The sequence below is a fragment of the Somniosus microcephalus genome, chromosome 28, assembly GCF_052327205.1.
Source record: "Somniosus microcephalus isolate GS21.2 chromosome 28, FLI_Smic_1.0, whole genome shotgun sequence".
Taxonomy (NCBI): Eukaryota; Metazoa; Chordata; class Chondrichthyes; order Squaliformes; family Somniosidae; genus Somniosus; species Somniosus microcephalus.
Window position 1 is genome coordinate 31,403,472 of NC_141014.1, and position 14,014 is coordinate 31,417,485.

The following is a 14,014-nucleotide window of genomic DNA, read 5'->3' on the forward strand; positions in this document are numbered from 1 at the left end:
GATTTGTTGCTGTGTACGGGGCTCTCGTACCTTTTAACTATACCTCTCTGTAATCCGGACTTTTTGATAAACCGGCACCACGCCGGTCCCGTCGGTGCCGGATAAAAAAAGAGTTTCCTGTACAAAGATTTGTGCGCGTGTCAGGGCCATGGATGACGACAATCAGATGCGATGGGGGGAAATGCAACTGCATCTGGCAGATGTCATTTACTGAATGAGGGTAGGGCTATAATGCCAAGCATGTATATACCATGCAGGGTTTCCGAACTAAAAGCTGTTGAGCGGGAAAAGGACCGAGGCGTTACAGTACATGAATCTCTAAAGGTTCACAACCAGTGCCACAAGGCTGCAGCAAAAGCAATTACGAGTATTAGAATGCATTGCTAGGATGATCCAAAACAAAAAGCACTGTATCGTTCTGATACAAGACCTTGGTTAGGCCTCGTCTGTAATATTGTTTCCAGTTTTGGTCCCCTCACACAGTGGGTGATTATAGAAGCCCTGGAAAAGGTTCAGATAAATACTACAGGAAACTCTTTATTATCCGGCACCGACGGGACCGGCGTGGCGCCGGTTTATCAAAAAGTCCGGATTACAGAGAGGTATAGTTAAAAGGTACGAGAGCTCCGTACACAGCAACAAATCCAGGCTTCCCTGTTGCTTAGCAACAGGTGCAAGAAGCCCGGCCTCAGACCAAGCGTCCGTAGCAACACGTGCAGGAACCTCCGATTACACAGCCAAGAATCAAGAAACGGCCACTAATATGAAGAAAAAAACTTAACTGAACCTACTCCTGAATTTTGCCGGTTAACCGAGATTTCCGGTTGTTTGGATGCCGGTAAATCGAGAGTTTCCTGTACTAGACTGATGTCTAGCTTGAAAGTCCTTAGTTACCACAATTGGTTTAGAGAGCTGGGTCTGTTTCACTTTAGAAAAGCATACATTTGAGGGGTCTTTAAAATAATGAAGCGATTAACCTGTGTCCATGTGGATAGACTATTTGAATTAGATAGGTTAGAGAGAAGCATCAGTGCTAGTGTTAACACAGCACTACAGAAACTCAACAATGCCGAAGAAGTTAGGGCTCAAAAAGCAATTTGTGCTCACAATTCAAAAATGAACAAGCTTTGTATATCTTTGTTTTGTAAAAGGGCTCCAGTTGCAAACACTCTCAAAATCAGGATATTTTCCACTCCTTAGTGCCAATGTCATCTCCCTCGCACTTTGCTTCATTCAACACCCCATCAAACCACAGTGCCAGCAGCAGACAAGTTCCTGCCAAACTATAGGAAATATGTCTGAGTAACAGGCATCCCGAATATTCAATCTCACAACCCTAACAATCAAGCAATTCATGATACGCCAAACAATCAGCCCACTACACATGCCTATAACTAGCCCTGTGAAAGAGGTTCAACCGGAACGCGCCCCTCACCCACCAACAGAGCCTGGCTCAGCGCCCTCTCCAATAGGCGTCGTAGGCTAGGGATACTGGACTAGCAACACAAAGATCATGGGCAGGATTTTCATTGGGCCGTGGAGGTGGGATTGGAGGCGTGTGGGGGGTTAAAATCTCGAAATCGGGGGGCACGAACCCATCCCGCCCGCAACCCGCCTCCATGCCAGTTTCAAAGGAGACGGGTACCCGACCTGTGCTGGGAGCCGCCTCCCCGAGGCAGGAAGGGGATTCGTGCCAATTAACTGCCTGTTAACAGGTAGTTAACAGGCAGTTTTTAGCCTGATCCCTATTTTTATTCCTGAAGTGTGGGATTCCCGACGGCTCCAAACCACACCAAGTTAGCGAGGCGGACCGTCGGGCTGAAGGACTTGGAGGGGTCGAGATGTCCGGTGTTCAGGTGAGTGATGGGTGCATGAGTGCAGAGGTAAGTGTGTTTGGTGTGTGTAAAGTGTTTAAAGAAGTTTAATTACCTTTACTTACCTTTACAGCCTTCCTTCCTTCAGGTCTCGGGAGTCCCTCATCTCACCGGCACAGAAAGCAGAATGGCCACGAGCTGTCAAAAGTTGCAGCATACAGCTTTCTGTTCTGGAGAGACCTCTAAACCAGCCTGAGAGGAAGGAATTAACTTGGAGTACAGATTGTCAGTGTTTGACAGCTTCAAACAGCTGTCAAACGCTGATATTTCATCTGTCAAAAGCTCTTGACAGATGAAATGTCAATCTGTGACGCCACCTGTTGCCGGGTGGCCCTTAATTGGCCCGCTGGGCGGGCTCAACAAGGTCAATCAAGGGAAAATCGCGTGGGTTGGCCACAACTCGATGGAGGCGGGACTACAACCCCGAAAGTTGTAGTCCCGCCTCCTACACGCCTCCAGAATCAAAATCCAGCCCCGCAAGTTCAAATCGTACCACGGCAAATTGTGAAACTGAATTCGATATTTAGGCAAGGACCAACTAGGCAAGATTTCATTTTGGTTATTAGCCTTGGCTCAGTGGGCAGCACTCTTGCCTCCAAGTCAAAATGTTGTGGGTTCAAGTCCTACTCCAGGGATTTGAGAACATAATCTAATCTGACACTTCAGTGCAGTAGTGAGGGAGTGCTGCGTTGTCGGAGGTGCCATCTTTCCGATGAGACTTTAACCCGAAGCCCCTCTCAGGTGGGCGTAAAAGATCCCATGGCACAATTTCGAAGACGAGCGGGGGAGTTCTCCCCAGTGTCCTGGCCAATATTTATCCCTAAAACAGACAATCTGGTCATTTATTTCACTGCTGTTTGTGGGAGCTTGCTGTGTGCAAATTGGTTGCCATGTTTCCTACACTACAACAGGGACTACACTTCGGGGAAAAAAAGTACTTAATTGGCTGTAAAGCGCTTTGAGACGTCCTGAGTGATTTGCTCAAGTCTCTGGAGTGAGACTTGAGCACACGACATTTCGTGTTTAAGCTGCAGCAGGTATGCTGATAACCTCAACATTGTGTAAAAGGCATTTGGTAAAGTGCCACATAATAAGACTTGTTAGCAAACATGAAGCCCATGGGATTAACGGGCAGTGGCAGCGTGGCTCCAAATTGGCTAAGAGACAGAAACCAGAGAGTAGTGGTGAACGGGTGTTTTTCAGACTGGAGGGAAGTGTGCAACTGGTGCTTCCATGGGTCAGTATTGGGACCACTGCTCTTTTTGACGTATATTAATGACCTGGACTTGGGTATACAGGGCATCATTTCAAAGTTTGCAGATGACACAAAACTTGTAGTGAACAGTGAGGAGGATAGTAGCAGACTTCAGGAGGATGTAGACAGATTGGTGAAATGCGCAGACACACGGCAGATGAAATTTAAAGCAGAGAAGGGTAAAGTGAAGCATTTTGGTAGGAAGAATGAGGAGAGGCAATATAAACTAAATGGTACAATTTTAAAGGGGGTGCAGGAACAAAGAGACCCGGGGGGTTCACAAAAACAAATCTTTGAAGGTGCCAGGACATAGAAACATAGAAGATAGGAGCAGGAGTAGGCCATTCGGCCCCTCGAGCCTGCTCCGCCACTCAATGAGATCATGGCTGATCATCCAAATTCAGTACCCTGTCCCTGCCTTCTCCCCATATCCCTTGATCCCTTTAGCCTTAAGAAATATATCCAACTCCTTCTTGAATATATTTAATGAATTGGCCTCCACTGCCTTCTGTGGTAGAGAATTCCACAGGTTCACCACTCTCTGGGTGAAGAAATTCCTCCTCATTTCTGTCCTAAATGGCCTACCCTTTAAGGACAGGTTCAGAAGGCTGTTAAAAAAAAGCATACAGGACCCTGGGCTTTATAATTGAAGGCATTGAGTACAAAAGCAAGGAAGTTATGCTAAACCTTTATAATAAGTGGTTAGGCCTGAGCTGGAAGATTGTGTCCAAATGCGGGGCACCAGAATTAGAGAGGATGTCAAGGCCTTTGAGAGGGTGCAGGGAAGTTTGACTGGAATGATACCAGGAATGAGGGACTTCAGTTATGTGGAGAGACAGAGAAGCTGGGATTGTTCTTCTTAGAGCAGAGAAGGTTAAGGCGTGATTTAATAGAGGCTCTTCAAAATTATGAATGGTTTAAATAGAGTAAATAAGGAGAAACTGTTTCCAGTGGCAGAAGGGTCGGTAGCCACAGGACACAGATTCAATAGTAACTTTCAAAAGGGAACTGGATATATGCCTGAAAAGGAAGATTTGCAGGGCTACAGGGAAGAGCAGGGGATTGGAACTACTGTAACTGGATAACTCTTTCAAAGAGCCGGCACAGGCACGATGAACCAAATGGCTTCCTTCTGTGCTGTATGATTCTAGTATTTTAGCTGAAATCACACTCCAGGTCCCTAACTATCCGCAAGCACACTGTATACCTCGAGTACAACATGATAAACCCAGACACACATCTCAGTGCGCATCCATCTCACGGTCACCTTTCTCTGACCCTTTCCTCCTCCAAGTCACTGTGACACTCCAATGTTGATCAGGGGCTTATTTTGCACATCAATTCACAACAGATGGAGCCGACCAGAGTGGTCCGAGCCAGAATTCATTCAATTGATGTAAAATTTAGCAGCACCGGCAGTGTCACTACTTACTGTACGAGAAGGTAGTTTGTCCACCCGCGTTCTGATGCTCCGAAAGGCTTTGCCAGTCTCTCCACTTAACAGCGCCTTCGTTTTAAACAGAAGAGTGTTTCAAAGTGCTGGTGCTCTGTCTTTCTCCTTGAAGGAGGTTATTAGCTGGTACTGTGACCAGCTGATCTTACAGCCAGCACATGGTTCACCAGCACTATTTAAATTAGAGTCAGAATTCAAGTGTCAGGGAGTAGATTGCACTCATATTGACTGGAGGACCAGCTGTGACTGGCAGTGCAATGTCAATTGATTTAATTTAATTCAAATTAAAATGCTGATCAATGGAGAAACAGATGGAAGAAACCTACAGAAGCATCACAATTCAGGGAGCTGGGCAGCCAGTTGAGGTGTCCAGGCTGTTCGGTAATTCTGACATTTCACAGAAACCTCACAGTGCAGACAGAGGCCATTTTGGCCCATCGAGCCTGCACCGACACATATCCCACCCGATCCCTGTAACCCCTACCCCAACCTATCCCCATAACCCCATGTATTTAATCCCCCTAACACTAAGGGTCAGGTTTATCATAGCCAATCAACCTAACCCACACATCTTTGGACTGTGGGAGGAAACCGGAGCACCCGGAGGAAACCCACGCAAACACGGGGAGAATGTGCAAACACCACACAGACAGTCACCCAAGGCCGGATTCGAACCCAGGTCCCTGGCGCTGTGAGGCAACGGTGCTAACCACTATGCCACCGTGCTGCCCGATTTCATAGCACCATAGAAATTTACAGCACAGAAGGAGGCCATTCGGCCCATCGTGTCCGCACCGGCCGACAAAGAGCTCTCCAGCCTAATCCCACTTTCCAGCTCTTGGTCCGTAGCCCTGTGGGTTACGGCACTTTGAGTGCATATCCAAGTACTTTTTAAATGTGATGAGGGTCTCTGCCTCTACCACCCTTTCAGGCAGTGAGTTCCAGACCCCCGCCACCCTCTGGGTGAAATAAATTCTCCTCAAATCCCCTCTAAACCTCCGACCAATTACTTTAAATCTATAATAACAACAGAAAATACTGGAAAAACTCAGCAGGTCAGGCAACATCCGTGGACAGAAATTTGAGTTGACGTTTCGGGTCGAACCCTTCTTCAAAACTGGAAAGAAAAGATAGATCGGAGGCAGGGCTGCGATCGGACAAAAGAATAAAAGAAACAAAAGAAGTAAAAAAGAGACAAAAAAGGTCTTGCTATCGTACTTTAAATCTATGTCCCCTGATTATTGACCCTTCCACTCTATCTAGGCCCCTCATAATTTTAGACACCTCAATTAGGTCTCCCCTCAGCCTCCTCTGTTCCAAAGAAAACAACCCCAGCCTATCCAATCTTTCCTCATAGCTAAAATTCCCCAGCCCAGGCAACATCCTCGTAAATCTCCTCTGCACCCCCTCTAGTGCAATCACATCTTTCCTGTAATGTGGTGACCAGAACTGCACGCAGTATTCTAGCTGCGGCCTAACTAGTGTTTTATACAGTTCAAGCATAACCCCCCCTGCTCTTCTATTCTATGCCTCGGCTAATAAAGGCAAGTATCTTGTATGCCTTCTTAACCACCTTAGTTACCTGTCCTGCTACCTTCAGGGATCTGTGGACATGCTGCACTCCAAGGTCTGATCTTCTGCACTTCTCAATGTCCTACCATTTATAGTGTATTCCCTTGCCTTGTTAGCCCTCCCCAAATGCATTACCTCACACTTCTCCAGATTGAATTCCATTTTTCACTATTATGGGGTTTGTTGGAACAGGGTCCTACTTACACTTTAATCAATGCACTTTATAGAAAGACTTGCATTTATATAGTGCCTTTCACGAGCTCAGAACGTCCCAAAGCGCTTCACAGCCAATGAAGTACTTTGGAATTGTTGTAATGAAGTTCTGGGGCAATAAACTTTTCATGTAATACTCAACCAATCCGCCTCCCCCCCCCCAAATTGCTAGCACCACCAATGACAGACATAGATGCCTAGATGGTGCTCACCTTTACCACCTGATTACAATGGGTGGATGGGAAAAATCAGCGGAAGTCCCGCAACACCGGAAAGGCACCAGGGTTTGCATTTCAGCACATTCTGCAGTGACAGGAATCACGGATGGCAGACGTGCCGGTCTCAAATGGGCAGGAGATTCCAAGATACCCCCCTGGGGGGCGTATCCTGGGGGGGTCACAGGAAGGCTGCAGCCATATAAGGTTAAGTGTATTTTAGCCATTTCTTAACCATTTTTGATTTCTTTTCCCCCTGTCGGAGGTTGGCTTGTCATAAGCCGCTGTGTCAACTGATGGGAATTATTATTTCCTCCCCCCCTCCAAGATTACTACTGGTAGCTGCGGGTTTCTCAATGGGAATCCCCCCCATCTGAAAGAAAAGGGTCTATTATATAGAAACATAGAAGATAGGAGCAGGAGTAGGCCATTCGGCCCCTCGAGCCTGCTCCGCCATTTAATGAGATCATGGCTGATCATCCAAATTTAGTACCCTGTCCCTGCCTTCTCTCCATATCCCTTGATCCCTTTAGCCTTAAGAAATATATCTAACTCCTTCTTGAATATATTTAATGAATTGGCCTCAACTGCCTTCTGTGGTAGAGAATTCCACAGGTTCACCACTCTCTGGGTGAAGAAATTCTTCCTCACCTCAGTCCTAAATGGTTTACCCCTTATCCTTAGACTGTGACCCCTGGTTCTGGACTCCCCGGCCATCGGGAACATCCTTCCTGCATCTAGTCTGTCCAGTCCTGTTAGAATTTTATAAGTTTCAATGAGATCCCCTCTCATTCTTCTAAACTCCAGCGAGTATAAGCCCATGGATGAGAGATGCCAGGCAAGTCAGGCTGCGCAAGAGATATTCGGTGCCTATCTACAAGCAGAGTTTAAAATAACACAGCCAAGCAGACCACTGGTGCGGGTGCAGGCTCCTCTTGCCAGAGTATGACTGACTCGCAGTAATGTAAAGATGCTTCCTCAGAAGGACCCCAATCGCTCTATGTCATGCTTTCAGCCCAATGCATGCCAGGGTTATCGAGAGCTAGCACTGCCCGACTCACTGCACCCGCCAAAGATGCAGCCGTTTCTGCCGCTATTTATGGGCCCTGGCACACCTAGCTGGCAATGACCACAGGCAGCAGGCTTCTCAGGATCTGGATCAGCAGACATGTTAAACGCTTGTTTACTGCACCAACGGTCTGCTTGGCCGAGTTATTTTAATCATCCGCTACAAGGACAAAGGCACGCTGCCAAACTGACACAAGGGGATGATAGAGTGGAGCTTCAAAGAGAGTAACCTTGCTCGCAACCACCTCCTGCAGCACCGCCTCTACTTTGACAGCCATCAAACAGGGAGCTGAGTGCTGGTCTGGTCTGTCACATGCCTGGGTATCCCCTACCTCCATTTTTGCCTCTAAGTCCCCTACCTACCTCTTTAGTCATGGCAAAGGCTGATAATAGGTTTAAATGCTTTCTGAAGCTCTCCAAAGAAATTATCCCGTTAAGCTGTGTGGGCGCAGCCGCCCAGTCATCTGCAAGGTCCCGCGCAGGCCGCTCACTGGCTTTTACATTGTAAGTACCGCACATGCGGCAAAATTTAAAGGGACCATGCATTAAAAGAAACCAGCCTTGCAGAAGAAAGCGCAGCTTACAGAGAACTTTGCTCCAAAGTCATCCAGAATTTTTGTCCTCCCATTGTGACACTCCTCCCCTTTAATTGTTTTAATTTTGTCTTCAATTACATTTTCCATCCCAATCTATACCTATAGTGGTGCTCATGAGCTGGGCTGATGGATGTAAACACCCTATTTCCATGTGAGCCTGCCTAAAACTCACCACTAGACATTCTGGCAGTAACTGTAGCAAAAAAGGAAAAATTACGTTATAGCCACCAGTTATAATAGGCAGATGAACATATTCACTGAAGGCACAATCCAAGTTTAGAAGAGAATAAATTGCATTCATACTGCTAGCTGTTTTTCATAGTTCAAGCAGACACAGTATGAAAATTTCACACCCACCATTACTATATACCCAGCGATAACATTGTATTCTTCAATCTGTCGTCTCTCCTAAGTGACAGAATTTTTTTTTGATCTGCAGATATATAGAAAGTATTTACATCACAGGAATCGGGAGGAAAACTCTCTACTGGCTAAAGTCATACCTAGCACAAAGGAAGATGGTTGTTGGAGGTCAATCATCACAGCCCCAGGACATCACTGCAGGAGTTCCTCAGGGCAGTGTCCTAGGCCCAACCATCTTCAGCTGCTTCATCAATGACCTTCCCTCCAACATAATGTCAGAAGTGGGAATGTACGCTGATGACTGCACAGTGTTCAGTGCCAGTCGCAACTCCTCAGATAATGAAGCAGCCCGTGCCCACATGCAGCAAGACCTGGGCGACATTCAGGCTTGGGCTGATAATATTCGCGTCACACAAGTGCCAGGAAATTACTTTCTCCAACAAGCGAGTCTAACCACCTCCCCTTGACATTCAACGGCTTTACCATCGCCAAATCCCCCACAATCAATATCCTGGGGGGGTCAGCATTGACCAGAAACTTAACTGGACCAGCCGCATAAACACTGTGGTAACAAGAGCAGGTCAGAGGCTGGGTATTCTGCGGCGAGTGTCTCACTTCCTGACTCCCCAAAGCCTGTCCACCATCTACAAGGCACAAGTAAGGAGTGTGATGGAATACTCTCCACTTGCCTGGATGAGTGCAGCTCCAACAACACTCAAGAAGCTCGACACCATCCAGGACAAAGTAGCCCGCTTGATCGGCACCCCATCCACCACCTTAAACATTCACTCCCTCCACCACCGGCGTACCGTGGCTGCAGCGTGTACCATCTACAAGATGCACTGCAGCAACTCGCCAAGGCTTCTTCGCCAGCACCTCCCAAACCAGCGACCTCTACCACCGAGAAGGACAAGGGCAGCAGGCGCATGGGAACACCACCACCTCCAAGTTCCCCTCCAAGTCACACAACATCCTGACTTGGAAGTATATCGCCGATCCTTCATCATTGCTGGGTCAAAATCCTGGAACTCCCTCCCTAACAGCACTGTGGGAGTACCTTCACCACACGGACTGCAGCGGCTCAAGAAGGCGGCTCACCACCACCTTCTCAAGGACAATTAGGGATGGGCAATAAATGCCAGCGATGCCCACATCCCATGAACGAATAAAAAAAAAAGAAACAGGCCATTCGACCCAACAGGTCCATGCCAGTAAACGCTGGAAAAACTCAGCAGGCCAGTTAACATCCGTAGAGGGAAACAGAGTTAACGTTTCAGGTCGAAAACCTTCTTCAGAAGAGTTCAGAAGAGTTCTGAAGAAGGGTTTCGACCTGAAACGTTAACTCTGTTTCTCTCTACGGATGTTGCCTGGCCTGCTGAGTTTTTCCAGCGTTTTCTGTTGTTATTTCGGATTTCCAGCATCCGCAGTATTTTGCTATCGTATTAGGTCCATGCCAGTGTTTATGCTCCACACGAGCCTCCTCCCACCTCTCTTCATCTCACCCCATCAATATGTCCTTCTATTCCTTTCTCCCTCATGTGCTTATCTAGCTTCCCCTTGAATGTATCTATGCTCTTTGCCTTAACCACTCCCTGTGGTAGCGAGTTCCACATTCTCACCACTCTCTGGGTAAAGAAGTTTCGCCTGAATTCCTTATTGGAATGTATACAAACTTGTGAAACGCACCTGTAAGGTTTTTCTCTCTCTTCCTCAAGAGGCATTTATCCGCCTGTTCCTTCTTACTCCAAATCCCTTTCCACTACAACCTCATCTACCTCCCTCATGGATGGCACAACCTCCTGTCCCTCAGTTTGTGACATATCTCCCGAGTCACCCCCCTCTCAGTCTGTGACACATTTCCTGTCACTCCTCTGTGACCCATCTCTGCAACACTCCTCAGTCAGTGACGTGTGCCCCCCACCCCATCACTTCTCCCAGTCTATGACCCATCCCTCTTGTCACTGGTCCGTGACTTGTCTCCCGTCACTCATCTCTCCATCCCTGTGAAGCCCTCAGTCAATGACCAATCTGTCTATTATCCCTCTGTCTTTGGTTGTTATCACAGGATCCCCTGATCGTGTCTCTCCACCAACCCTCTTAAAGTCTGCGAGCCCTCTCTTAGTCTGTCACCCAACGCCTCACAATCCCTCTTTGATTCTATGAGCCCATGACCCCCCCTTCTTTGTCCGTGACTAATATCCCCATGACCCCTCTTCGTCTGTGATCCGTTTCCCTGACCCCTCTCTGTCCGTGAGACCCATCTCCCCATGATGTCACGCTGATTCTGGAATCCCTGTCCCTGTCTTTGACCAATCTCCCCATAAAACCATACCTCAGTCTGTGACCTGTCTCCCCGTGACCCCTCCCTCAACCTGTGAACTCTCCCTCAATCTGTGATCCATCACCCTGTGACATCTCTATGACACCTCTCCCTCACTCTGTGACCCCTCCCCTCCCTCTGTGACCCATCACCCTGACACCTCTCCCTTTTTTTATTCATTCATGGGATGTGGGCGTCGCTGGCAAGGCCAGCATTTATTGCCCATCCCTAACTGCCCGTGAGAAGGTGGTGAGCCGCCTTCTCGAACCATTGCAGTCCGTGTGGTGAAGGTACTCCCACAGTGGTGTTAGGGAGGGAGTTCCTGGATTTTGACCCAACGACAATGAAAGAACGGCGATATGTTTCTAAGTCAGGATGGTGTGTGACTTGGAGGGGAACTTGGAGGTGGTGGTGTTCCCAGGCGCCTGCTGCCCTTGTCCTTCTAGGTGGTAGAGGTCGCAGGTTTGGGAGGTGCTGTCAAAGAAGCCTTGGCGAGTTGCTGCAGTGCATCTTGTAGATGGTACACACTGTAGCCACGGTGCGCCAGTGGTGGAGGGAGTGAATGTTTAAGATGGTGGAAGGGGTGCCAATTAAGCGGGCTGCTTTATCCTGGACAGTGTCAAGCTTCTTGAGTGTTGTTGGAGCTGCACTCATCAAGGCAAGTGGAGAGTATTCCATCACACTCCTGATTTCTGCCTTGTAGACAGTGGAAAGGCTTTGGGGAGTCAGGAGGTGAGTCACTTGCCACAGAATACACAGCTTCTGACCTGTTCTTTAGCCACAGTGTTTATGTAGCTAGTCCAATTAAGTTTCTGGTCAATGGTGACCCCAGGATGTTGATGGTGGGGGGAATCGATGATGATAATGCCGTTGAATGTCAAGGGGCGGTGATTAAACTCTCACCTGTTGGAGATAGTCATTGCCTGGCACTTGTGGGGCATGAATGTTACTTGCCACTTATCAGCCCAAGCCTGAACGTTGTCCAGGTGTTGCTGCGTGGGCAAGGACTGCTTCATTATCTGAGGAGTTGTGAATGGCACTGAACACTGTGCATTCACCAGTGAACATCCCCATTTCTGACCTTATGATGGAGGGAAGGTCATTGATGAAGCAGCTGAAGATGGTGGGACCTAAAACACTGTCCTGAGGAACCCCTGCAGCGATGTCCTGGGTTACTCCACATGACCACCCCCTCCCCGTGACCATCCTCACCGTGACCCTCCCCCTCCCTCACTTCACTCTGTGACCCCAGATCTCACACTGTGACCACCCCCCCATCTTATAGTGACCCCCCTCATTCTGTGACCCGCCTCTTAAAGTGACCCCTCCCTGCAGTGACCCCTCCCCTTATAGTGATCCCCCTTTAAAGTGACCCCTCCCTTTATAGTGATTCCCCCTTAAAGTGACCCTCCCCTTAGTGATCCCTCTTATAGTGTCCCCTCCCTTTATAGTGATCCTCCTTAAAGTGACCCCTCCCCTTATAGTGATCCCTCTTATAGTGGCCCCTCCCCTTATAGTGATCCTCCTTAAAGTGATCCCTCCCCTTATAGTGACCCTTCCCCTTATAGTGGTCCCCCTTAAAGTGACCCTGCCCCTTATAGTGATCCCCCTAAAAGTGAGCCCCCTTAAAGTAACCCCCCCTATAGTGTCCCCTCCCCTTATAGTGAGCCCCCTTAAAGTGACCCTGCCCCTTATAGTGATCCCCCTAAAAGTGAGCCCCCTTAAAATAACCCCTTCTCTTATAGTGACCCCTCCCCTTATAGTGATCCCCATTAAAGTGACCCCTCCCCTTATAGTGATCCCCCTTACAGTGACCCTCCCCTTAGTGTCCCCTCCCCTTAGTGACCATCCCCCTTATAGTGACCCCTTAAAGTGACTCCTCCTTTTAAAGTGAGCCCTCCCTTATAGTGATCCCCCTTAGAGACCCCTCCCCTTATAACGACCGATTCCCCCTTAAAGTGACACCCCTTGTTATCCTCCTTAAAGTGACCCCTCCCCTTAGTGATTCCCCCTTAAAGTGACCCCTCCCCTTATTGTTTTCCTCCTTAGTGACCCCTCTCCTTATTGTTACCCTCCTTAAAGTGACCCCTCCCCTTATTGTTATCCTCCTTAAAGTGACCCCTCCCCTTATTGTTATCCTCCTTAAAGTGACCCCTCCCCTTATTATCCTCCTTAGTGACCCCTCCCCTTGTTATCCTCCTTAGTGACCCCTCCCCTTATTGTTATCCTCCTTAAAGTGACCCCTCCTTATTATACTCCTTAAAGTGACCCCTCCCCTTATTGTTATCCTCCTTAGTGACCCCTCCCCTTGTTATCCTCCTTAGTGACCCCTCCCCTTGTTATCCTCCTTTAAGTGACCCCTCCCCTTATCCTCCTTAAAGTGACCCCTCCCCTTATTGTTATCCACCTTAAAGTGACCCCTCCTCTTATTGTTATCCTTCTTAAAGAGACCCCGCCCCTTATAGTGATTCCCCCCTTATAGTGACCCCTCCCCTTTCAGTGACCCCGCCCCTCAATCCATCAGTCCATAACTCAGTCAGCGCCAGATGCCGATGACAGTAAGTGTGTGCCTGTCTCTCTCTCTCTGCACTCAGTCCCTCCCTCAGTCACTCACTCACCAGCCCGGGGCGACGCTCCGCTGCCTCTCCTTCTCCTTCTCGCGCTCCCTCCGCCCGCCGCCCGCCGCCGCCGCCGCCCTCTCCACCAATCCGCGCCTGAGGCAGCAGCGCTGACTCCCGCGTCATCGGGCGGAGGCGTGCCCGACGTCAGACGTGCCTGACGTCACGTGACGCGTAAGCGACCCCCAGACAATGCTGCTGATGAATGGAATGGAAAGGGAGGCTTAACCAGAGCAGTGTCCCAAGAGCCATGCACTGCACCTTTACACATGCAGAATAAAAACATTACTGGGGGAATGACACACAAGGCAGTTGAGGCCAATTCATTAAATATATTCAAGAAGGAGTTAGATATATTTCTTAAGGCTAAAGGGATCAAGGGATATGGGGAGAAGGCAGGGACAGGGTACTGAGTTTGGATGATCAGCCATGATCTCATTGAATGGCGGAGCAGGCTCGAGGGGCCG

The 14,014-nt window shown here is 48.5% G+C and overlaps 1 protein-coding gene across 4 annotated transcripts in view; it reads right to left on the reverse strand.

Annotated features, from left to right (window-relative positions):
- Window positions 1-13,609, reverse strand: part of LOC147099504 (carnitine O-palmitoyltransferase 1, liver isoform-like) — a 117,291-nt gene extending 103,682 nt beyond the window's left edge. For 3 of the 4 annotated variants that reach the window (XM_085969701.1, XM_085969702.1, XM_085969698.1), the window contains exon 1: window positions 13,548-13,609. The gene's annotated coding sequence lies outside the window, so the exon portion shown is untranslated. Of the gene's footprint in view, window positions 1-10,295; window positions 10,387-13,547 lie in introns of those variants that run through there. The other variant, XM_085969699.1, reaches the window with a different exon arrangement.
- Window positions 13,610-14,014: the final 405 nt, after the last annotated feature.